The sequence below is a fragment of the Artemia sp. Qi Xiang Cuo genome, chromosome 4 (assembly GCF_049724085.1).
Source record: "Artemia sp. Qi Xiang Cuo chromosome 4, ASM4972408v1, whole genome shotgun sequence".
Taxonomy (NCBI): Eukaryota; Metazoa; Arthropoda; class Branchiopoda; order Anostraca; family Artemiidae; genus Artemia; species Artemia sp. Qi Xiang Cuo.
This window is the reverse complement of record NC_142797.1, coordinates 18849327-18861059: the sequence shown is the minus strand read 5'-3', so window position 1 is coordinate 18861059 and position 11733 is coordinate 18849327.

The following is an 11733-nucleotide window of genomic DNA, read 5'->3' as shown; positions in this document are numbered from 1 at the left end:
AGGCACAGATTTTGGTATATTTGATTGCAGGTTCTGGAGACCATATCCTTCCCTTCCGTCGATTTTTTAAGCATACACATATATAGCCTCTTTCGACGCGTGATTATTTAAAAATTATTTTCTGAATCGACTTAACAAATCAGCTGACAATCCTAAACCAAAACAAAGTAAGCACTTTTTTTTCTCATACTGTTGTGTGTATTTGAGACGACAAATCAAAGGATTCTTTAGACTGAATTTTCGTCAGCATAATTACCTTCCTTAAAGCATGACCCTGGAGTGAGTCCCCCTCAAATTGATTAAAATACACATCTTTAAAATCATTGTCGGTCAAAAATCATCCACGAAAGGGTCTTAAGTGACCATGATGTTTCCCCAAGGAAAAATCCTCCATGGAAAGATGCTACCGCGTAACACCTTCCCCCTAACACCAGAAAAAATACCTCCCGAAATTGTCTGTATACTTCCCACTAACCAATATTAGCCTATATGTAACAATGGGCAAAGTTCATAACTTGTAGCACTTCCCCCAGGAACTGTGGGGCATTAAGTTATCCTCAAAGATATATTTATTAGATTTTGGACTATGCTGGACAAAATGGCTACCTCAAAATTTTGATTGGGTGATTTCGGGAGAAAAATGAGCGTCGAAGGGGTCCAAGTTGCCCTCCAATTTCTTTGTCACATAAAAAGGGCACTAGAACTTTTAGGACTACTGGATCGATACGATCACCCCTAAAAAAAAAAAAAAAAAAAAAAAAAAAAAAAAACGCATCCGTGATCTTTCTTCTGGCAACAAATACTAAATTCCACATTTTTGCAGATATGAGCTGGAAACTTCTATAGAAGGGTTCTCTGATACGCTGAATCTGATGGTGTAATTTTCAGTAAAGTTCTATGACTTTTAGGGATAGTTTCCTCCTTTTTTCGAAAATAATGCAAATTTTCTCAGGCATATAACCTTTGATAGGTAAGACTAAACTTGATTATATATTTAAAATCAGCATAAAAATTTGATTCTTTTGATGTATCTATTGGTATCAAAACTCCGTTTTTTCGAGTTTCGGTTACTATTGAGCCGGTCGCTCCTTACTTACAGTTCGTTACCACGAACTGTTTGAAACAAACACTGACGTGACAATACTGTATCCTATCGGAGACAATGAAAGCAATGTAACACGGCATTTTGTTCTATATATGGTGCTAGTGCTGGTTGATCGTGTAGAACTCTGAAAAACACAGACTCCTCCTACCACATCTGCTCCAACCATTACCACCACTAATACTCATATCCCAACAACTTATCTTAGCATTGCTCAAACCTAGACTAATCCCAAAACAAAAAAAAATTGAGTTCAACAGTTTTCTGAGCTTGTTAATTATAAATAAGAGGCTAATAATTTAGAATTATACATATTTATATATAAATAATTCATAAAATAAATAAATAATTAATAACTAATAAATAAATTTATATAATAAACAATATATTATGTGTAAATAATTATATATTTATAAATATTTTAGAATATATAATAATATTTTTGAATTCTAAAATAAGAAACTCACAAACAGAGTTGATCCCCGCCACAGAGTTTTGTGTTTAAGCGTTTTGAACTCAAAAATTAAAAGCAAGAGACCACGTTTACAGTCCACGTTTTCCAAAACAGAAAAAGTATGTAGGCTAGTCCTTTTTTTCACAAATGGCTTTGAAATTGCATAGAAGCTGAGAAGCGGTTGAGTACAATCAGGGACAGCAATCCCCCCTATATTTTGAAAAATACTGTTACTGCTATTTTCATTTAAAAAAAAAAAAGAAAAAACACCAATACCCCTCTAGATTTTGAAAAACAACTTTTTGTATCTCCATAAAAAATGAAAAAAAAATTCTTGTCCCCCCTCCCCACAAGCATTTTCTTGAACTGGTGCCACTAATCACAATACTAATATTCTAATAATGAAGTCGAAAAAAGGTAAGTAAAATTTTCATAAATGATGCTTCATTTATGGTATCCATGCTTGTGGATTACATATCTGGGGCATATATTGCAACTTAAATCATAACCCATTAATATTTCCAAAATAATGTTTGAAATTCACTAAAGTTGGTAATTAAGTATTTAAGGTTTTGCGGATTAAAAATGTAAGGCTAATAATGCAATATATTGTAGAAGTGTACAATATGAAATTAAAAAGCAAAACGCTGTACGGATTTTTTTTTTTTTACAGAAGGTGTTCGGTTTCTTCTGAAGTCACTAATTACAAGTCGGCTGTCCTCTGCCAAAACCAAGTATCTACATTTTTCAAGTTTCCGAGAAAATCGTAAAATAGTGATTTTTTTCATTTTCTAAGCTGGAATAGCTGATGACGATATAAAACTTCGTCAATAAGTATTCCAGAGTCGGCCTAGTAGGGAGAAGCATTTTTTTTCGCATTATTTTTTTTTAAACTTCAGTAAATGTAGATACTAGGTTTTGGCAGAGGTTTTCTTTGCTAATAAACTGAATATTCCACCGCCAAAACCTAGTATCTACACCACATTTTATTTTAAAAAAGATCTTCAAGTAACAATGAAGATAAACTGCTACTTCGAATAAAAAGAAAGGAGAACTGAGCCCTTAGCTTATCAGAGAGGTTTATTCTTCATATGGTTCGTCTTCATCCTCGATGAGATCTTCGCTTTCATCAGAAACCAGAAGATCCTTCCAAAATTTCCTTCGATTTGCCGGCATTATTAGACACAATTTGTTAACAATTGAAAACTTTTTTCTGGCTTTGAACACCCCTCGGAACAGAGTTGGGCTCAGGAAGCTGCTTGATATTGAATTTCTTCTGAAGAAACAAGTATTACTTTTCCTCTCCGTCGAAATCTTGGAGGAATTTCATGGCGCGGAACCCCTTTTGAGAGGTAGCTGCAACAACTGAATTTAACTTTGGTAAATAGAATCCACTATGATTTCGGCAACCAGCCTGAAGTAATAGTCCATCGCCCATCGCCCTGGCCATCTCCCTATGTTCAGTGTTGCCAAACTTTGAAGAAAACATCCCTCGCCGATCGCCCAATCTTTCAAATTGAATGTTTAATATTGAATGTTATGGTAAATCTAAGGCCTATTGTTTTTCACTTCATAAAAACACTGTATAGGACCTAATAAGCCAAAGCAAGGCAAAGCAGGGCTATCGCCCGCTTTTTTTGTAAGACAAGGATTTTGAATTTCTTAAAAAATCTATTTGGGAACTAAATTGAATTCGAGACTTTTAAACGCGTTAAGACGTATGTATTATTAATCAGAGAAAGATGGGCTACTAGTCAAGGAGATAAGGTTTAGTCCCAAAAAGTAGTGTCTGACCCTTAGAATCTCCTCTGCTCTGAAGTAATTGTGTTAAAATATTTTTAATAGTCCTTTAAGTTAAAGGAGACAAAATTTGGCGACACTGTAATCAATTTGAAAGATTGGGCGATCGGCGAGGGATGTTTTCTTCAAAATTTGGCAACACTGAACATAGGGCAATGGCCAGGGGGATGGGTGATGGGCTATTACTACAGGCTGGTTTTTCGGCACCCCTGTCCCTCAAAGCTTCGTGCCACATCACACAAAAAAAACGCCCATTTCCTACAGACGCTGCATAATACTGGTCGACACGGGCGAATTTTCATTGAAGACAACAAGACGACTAAGGAATATTGCTTCTTTGTTCCCTGGCAAGTCGGGTAACAGAATCACTTTTTGCAAGTCAACTGCAAATACACATATTCCAGTTTCTCCACTTTTAGTTGCGACACGTTGATAGGCATGTGTAGCCTTCCGTGCCTGTTCAATGTGTTCTTGCCAGTGTTGCCTGGAAACATCAACATCGTGAGTCTTATTTGCAGCAGCAGAAAAAGGTTCAAATTCTCCATTTACACCTTCATCGCTGCTGTTTTCTTTGCTGCTATCATCGTTCTCCATGAGATTGTACACACTCAGGACAAACATCACATGCTGGCATCTTTAGCGAAATGTTCATTTCCTTCAACTGACGTCAGTAAGTGTCGTGCAACACAACTGGTACTGGATTCTTAGTAACAAAGTCCTGATGTTTCAGATCAACCGTCAAAGAAGATGGTAGATATCTGATGTTTGATGCATATTTGCGATGATAATGTGGCATAGAGGGTCCAAAAGAAATGACATGAATGTTCACATTATCAACTACTTCTGATAGTAGCTTTTTGTGAGGACTCTGCCTACCCCTGAAATCCATCATGCGCTCACCAACTAGCCCACTTTTCATCTGTTTCTTGCAAACCTCCATCTTCACTACCACAGTGTTATGTTTCTTCGAAAGGTAGAAGTGTCTTGTTTCATTTTTTTGGTGGACTTTAACCGATTGAGGGTCACTTTCTACCGTCCGTCTTTTTATGCACTCCAGCCTCACACAGCTGGCCAGAAATTTGGTTCTTGATGCATAGCTTTCTTTCCAAAAACTTTCCCAGATGTTTTTTCTGGTCCCAATGTCAAGCTCCTTACATTTCCTTTTACATATAATATCACAGTAGTTTTCAATAAAAGGATGCTTGCACTTAGCATTTTCTTTTTTTTTGCCTTTTCACTTTTGTTTCTTTTTCTTCGAGGGTTGCTCCGTATTCACAGACGCAAAAATACAAGTTCTACTTACTCTGCATTTCTGTTTTAAACTCTTTGCGTTGCGATTTGCACCGCGAGTCTTGCAAGTAATTCTCCTCCACTATTAGTGAAACCCTTCATTATTCTTCAGGCTTCGCTATTGTTCTTTCTAAAAATTAAAGAGAAGAAAGTGGTGATTATGATAAAATTTTGCTGTTTATCCGTGAAAGCCGTAGACACTTGGTTTTGTCTGCTCGGTTTTTGCTGCAGATACTAGGTTTTGCCACCCATTTTCCTGCTGGATGTAGATGCTAGGTTTTAAAATTCTAGTATGTGCATACTAGGTATTGGCTGTGGAAAACCGATAAAATCCGTTTCTATCACTTTAGATACTAGGTGGTATCTCAGCAACTATTGCAGTTAGAAAGGTTCTGACTTCACCACTAGATGCCGTGTTAAGATTAGGGGAGATCCATCCTTAACTCAAAATTGATTTTTTTTTTGTAGATACTTGGTTTTGTTAGAGGACAGCCAAAGTATGAGGCTTAATTTACAACATATGCATCCAAAAATAAGACACAGTGCGTAAGCATATTTTCATAAATGGTTTCCAAACTCCGCAACAAAGTTTGCGTCATGGGATTCCTGAACTCTTAATAAATGGGCCAACATTACAATACGGATGTTCCATAGCGAAATCACAGCATAAATATCTCAAAAATAATATTTGGTGAAATCGAAGGTTTTTAAGGGTTGTAAAGTCCTTTATCATTAGTCTACACGTCAGTTTAGACTTAAAAGAACCAGTGCTCTCTAGTTGTGTTATCCCCCCCTCCTCGGGGAGGACGGATAATAGTTCCCTTATTATCCCTCCAAAGTTGGATTATCCCCTCTCCTAGATAATCCGTCAAAAAGAACGGATTATACTAGAAATTTGGGATGGGTTCAATCGGTCAGAAATTCAAAGACCTAATGCTCTTATCAAGTGACAGAACGGATCAAAAAGCACCAAAGCTTCCTTTAGCACCCTCCCCGGTATCAGATCAAAGTTTTTGCTCAGCCTAAAAAATATGCATCCAGGAGTGATACGATGCACATTACACCCCTAAGGCCGCATCTCAATCGCCATATTGAAATTGGAATCTTATGTGGATTTTTAGTCTGTAAGATTGCAGGGCTCCAAGTGGGGCCGTGGAATCCATGCCGAAGCCCCTCAACAATTTTATACTTATGGAGATTATTTCACCTCTGTCGACGCTTGAATATTTAGGGTAGCCTAAAAATTATTATGAACTATTATGACACACGAGAAGGCAATTGCCTAGTTTACGAAACGTCAAAGATTACATTATAACTGCTTTATTTAAATTAATAACATTAATAAGTCGGTAATTACAAATTTGAAATGCTCAGCTTTACAAAACGCATCCAACCTATAAATATAAACATCAATATTTGTGCTAATCACCCATCCCTACTAATAGTACTATTGCCTACACCAAGGCCGTACCTAGGATGTTTTTTCGGAGGTGGTTTCGGAGGTGGTTTTCGGGGGGGGGGGGTACACAAAAAAACCACAAAAACGCACACAAAATTTGTTTATAACCATTTTTGTTACGTTTTTACCAGTAAAAAAAAACTTTCCGGGGGGTGGGGTTCAAATCCCCCTCACCCCCCCCCCCCCTTTGGGTACGGCCTTGGCCTATACTATGGTACTATTACCACCTCTCTTGAAAGTTTCTACGAAGATACTTTACCTTGATCATAATTGGTGGGTGCCAAATTAAAAAAGAAACATGGTTAAAAAAATCAGAAAAAACGCTACGAACATGAGGCCCAAACAGCTTAAGCAGGTGTAGCTTTCCTTCAAAAACTTAAAAGGCCTTAAACCGTTTGTAGCTTTCCTTTAAAGCTTAAAAGGCCTTCAACCGTTTGGGCCCTAAAAGGCCCAAACAGCTTAAGCAGGTGTACCTTTCCTTTAGAGTTTAAAAGGCCTTCAACCGTTTGGGCCTTAAAAGGCCCAAACAGATGAAGCAGCTGTAGCTTTCCTTTAAAGCTGTAGCCGTCATTGAGAAACAACACACTAGTGTTTGAACTTTACGAACGAAAAATTGCCAAATTTGTTGCCGGTGTTGTCAAATTTAACTAAATAGCTTTGCTTATTCATTTCCACGTATCATGTCGCAACACTGACAAACTGCCTTAATTTTATCGTGTGAAAAGACCTAATATGGACCCTGGGGTCAAAATTATTTTTACATTGATATCCTTATAATATTTTATATTGATATGATAGGGACTTCAAAATGAATGTCGAGGACACAATATCTAGTAATGCATGGTAATATATACAGAATACTATTTTCTATTCTAAGTTGTATTGAGTTATTACTAATTGAAATAATAGCTGTTGTAACATTAAAAATAACTTTAAGTACATCTTATAAATTCTGTGGAGGATGGAGAATTAAAAAAAAACTGGGCAAATGTATTGCAATCTATTGAAATAATTGCAGTAATCTTGGGGTCTGAGAGGGGAGCCTAAGGCCTTCAACTTCTGTAGGCGTCGGTCTATGATACTGACTAATTCGTTTTCAAAACCTGACACGAATTTTTGAGCTTAGAGGGCCTTACTCTGTGAAGAGGTCGTAGTTGGCCTATAATATTAGAATAATATCACGCGAACAATTTGCTTAACTTTTTCTTATTTAAAGTTATGGCATATTCTCACTTAATGAGGTTTTTACATCTAGAAGCATCAGTCTAATTATAACGTAAGTTCTGCAAACATCTCTAAATTTGAGCTGCAGAACCCCAAGAAGATTAAAGCATGTCAAAATTCGAGCAAAGACCTCACACAACCATTTGTTACAAAAAGGGAAACGTTTCAAATGTACTGTCTTTACTGTGTTTTTCCCCTGATAATGATGTTGAAAGGTGATCACGAACGTTTGTGAGATATGTGCCATTGTTGGCAAACTGAAATTATTTTTCGACTTTTTTGGCTTTGTGGTTGATGAAGAACAAACAACATAGTGTTTTTTATATTACCAAATACTGGTATAGTAGCATTGCATAACTTAGATATTTTTTTCAAGTGAGAGTCAGAGGTATCAAATTTAACATAATTAAAAAAAATTTAAGAATTTTTAAACTATTTAAAAAAAGACAGAGACTTCTTTAAATGGAGAGGTAGACGCATCGCAAGAATATTGGACATGACCTAACAAAATTAAGAACTTCGTCATCTAGAATCAAACGAAAAGCAGGTTTCCTCGAATGGGTGAGGAGAGGTCGTAAGGAAGGATTTGAAGGAAAGTGGAACTTCTTGGGAGGATGTAGAGGGAAGCTTTGAATCGATTGAGGTGGAGGAGTGTGCGTAGCTGTGTTGGCCTCAGGAGACTTGGTGCTTCAGTGAGTCGTTAGCAGTATCAGTTTCCTTCAAAAATGATAAGGATAAAACAAAAAATTTCTAAAAGTAATTTATTTAATAGCGAATTACCTTATTAATACCCATATATATATATATATATATATATATATATATATATATATATATATATATATATATATATATATATATAGGCTACCGCAGAATGCATTGACCTACATCATTATTACAAAATATAACATTTATAAAATACAGAACACTATATAAAATTACGCCCTTCATATATTGTCTAACATTAACATACCCCCTAGATTTTTAAAAAACAACTTTTTGCATCTCCATAAAAAAATGAAAAAAAATTCTTGTCCCCCCTCCCCACAAGCATTTTCTTGAACTGGTGCCACTAATCACAATACTAATATTCTAATAATGAAGTATATATATATATATATATATATATATATATAGACTACCGCAGAATGCATTGACCGACAACATTATTACAAAATATAGCATTTATAAAATACAGAACACTATATAAAATTACGCCCTTCATATATTGACTAACATTAAAGGTAGGCCCTATAACATGACTTTCAAGCAAAAATACGAACCAGAGTCCATAATAACCGACAGTTTAAAAACGTGTTTTGAAAAAAAAAACTGTCTAATGAGAGAAAATCACAATTTCTAGCTGATTCGGGAGCGGTAACTATTATTTTGGTTAACCTTAACCTTAAAAATTTATTACAAAAATACAAATTTATGGAACTTCTAAGAACAGCCCAAAACCCATTGAAAATAGAGTCGGATTGAAATGAAAAGTAATTTTTTATTGTTGAAAACACTACATAGGAGAATTACAATCCCCACCTTGAATCGCTTTTTCGCTTGAAAAACACTGATGTGTCTCCTTTTTTTCTTATTTTTTGGCCAGGGGTAGTTATACCAAAACGATGGATGCAGAAGTTCGGAGAGGGCTAAACTGAATGAAAATCGTCGTAGGCCGTTCTAGTCGTTTTTTTCAGTATCAAAAGAAATCATGCCACACCGATGTAGCCGCAGCATTTTATCCATGAAAACATAAATTTTGTCCCGAAAAGGGACAAAATTTTCAGAAAATCCAAGATTTCCAACCAATTTTGTATGGTCTAAAACGCTAAATACAGGGTTTTGAGCCCACCGTCCTGACAAATCATAGCGAATAGTGTTTTCCCCCATTTTATACCACAAAACATCAATATTTGCCCAGACAGGGTCAAAATGTAAGGAAATACAAATTCCAAGATAGCCAGTTTATTTGTCATGGTCTAAAACCTTAACCAAGAGGTTCCCTGCCCTCTCCCCATATTGAAACATGGCTATACAGCTTGGGCAATCGCGCCTATAGCAGCAATATAAAAATATAGAATTTTTCTTACATACATACCACCCCTTCAAAGTTGACATTTCTCCTACCGGGCCGCTGTAAAGAATGTAATAAAGCAACAAGGCCGTATCCAGAGGGGAGGAGTTGACCCCCCCCCCCCAATGTTTTCTGACTCGTAGAAACGTAAAAAAATGGACATAAAAAAATTTTGTATGTGGTTTTTGAGGTTTTTTTGTGCACCCCCCCCCCCAAAAAAAAAATATTTTTTTAGTAAAAACCTTTCCAAAAAAAATCCTGGTTACGGTCTTGTAAAGCAGTAATTCCAATAGGACGCTTCACTTAAAACAAGAAAAGGGCTGAACAGTGTGATAACCAGGCTGAACAAAAGCTAAGATGAAATATGAAAAAGAGATATCTGATCTAATCAACCTCACGTTCAATATAGCTGATTGGGATCTTTTCCGTTATACTATACCACTATTATATACTATATGTCATACTATACTATATGCCACGTTATACTATATGTCACAAAAGAGTGACATATGGCAAGATGCATGAGAAATGCATAAAATGGGCTATACATTTGCACACTAGGGGGGTTGGAGGTAAACTGAAAAGAAGCACTTTTAGGAATGATATAAGTAAGAATTTTAGGATTACTTATATCATTCCTAAAAGCACTTCACTTTTTTACCCCCCCCCCCTCTAGTGTGCAAATATATAGCCTAAATATATATATTTTTCAATCATTTTTCCATACGTAACTTTTGTTTCAACTTAGGCCTAATACCCGTAAACGACAAAAAACATTTTAAATAGTATTATAGATCAACCCCGTATCCAGGATTTTTTCGGGGGGGGGGGTGTACGAAAAATACGTAAAAACATAAAAAAAATTTTTTACGTTTTTACGATGCGGACAAACAATTTTAGGAGGGTTAAAACCTCCTGCCCCCCCTGTATATGACCTTGGCATAGCGTAACGGAAAATATTCGCTGAGTGTAGTTAATTGCAATTATATTTTAAATAAGCACAATTATCATGCTCTATTGAATACTGTTTGGGAGCAAAATCAATTTTATGTGAGCAAAGCCGTTTTCAGGGCAGGGGTTAGGAAGTTTAAAGCCCCCCCCCCCCAAAAAAAAAGTTTGTCCACTCATAAAAACGTAATAAGAATGCATAAAAACCAATTTTGGAAGCGTTTTTAAAAGTTTTATCGTACCCCCACCCCCAAACAAAAATCCTGGATACGGCCCTGTATGTGAGTAATCTGAAAATTGAACGAAAACGACAAAGGGCTTAAATCAAGAGTACTAAGTTTCCCTCAATACGCGTATGCTGTCCCTATTATTCGAGTGGCCATCACATCAGTAAAACTCCATCACCACAATGGCCCCAACATCAATAAAATAAGTAATTTCAAATTTAGTAACGTTGTCTTCTCTAAAATTCTGACAAAAATTAAACATTTCTGGAATACCCTACTATTCATCTGGCCGCCATATCAATAAAACCACGCGCATGACTATACTTCGGCTATCAAAATTACTAAAGAAAAATTACCGGAGTTGCCGGCAGTGTTTGTCTATTCTTATAGCATACCAATCTTTGTGCTTACTTTGCATGTGCATATCAGGGGGTCTTCTTAAGCCCCCTCTTGACTATGGAATCTAAGACCCCCACCGTCAGCAGTCATCATCAGTCTTACCTAAATTGTCCCAGACTAATAGCAAGATTAATTGATAACCTATAAATCCAATGGTCAGTAACTTTTTGCAGAAATACTGTCTTTGTTTTTCTAGTTATATTTATGGTGAATTTTAAGGGGGCTAAATTTGACAGTGTGATGAGTTCCTATCTAGCAGGGGGCCCAAAATTCATAAAATGGACTTGCAATTTGTCTGAGCCTAATAAACAATTTGTAGTGGTTGATAAGGAATGTATTTTTAAGGAGCTAACTATAATTGCTTGGGAACAACTTGATTTCCGAGGGATTAGCGTCAGTAGTTGCTATTCAAATTTATGATTTACCATTGAAATTTACTTCAAACCATCGAGTTTCTTTTCTTTACATTTTTTTTTTTTTTATTTGAACAAAAATTGAACGATAAAACGAAATGATTCTTTTATCATTTCGTTGTGGGGGGGGGAAAGCATTCCATATATTAAATATGAAACCTAACCTAACCTAGGTACCTTTTTCGCCCCCTAAACCCCCAAAAACAACAGTTTAAATATCGTATACGCAATGAAAACTACGCTGTGCATTTCATTACTCTATAGCGCTGTCTTGAATTAACCCGTCAAAAACGGGTTTTTCGTGACTGGTTTCCTTGTAATGGCCCATATAATGGGAAAGTGC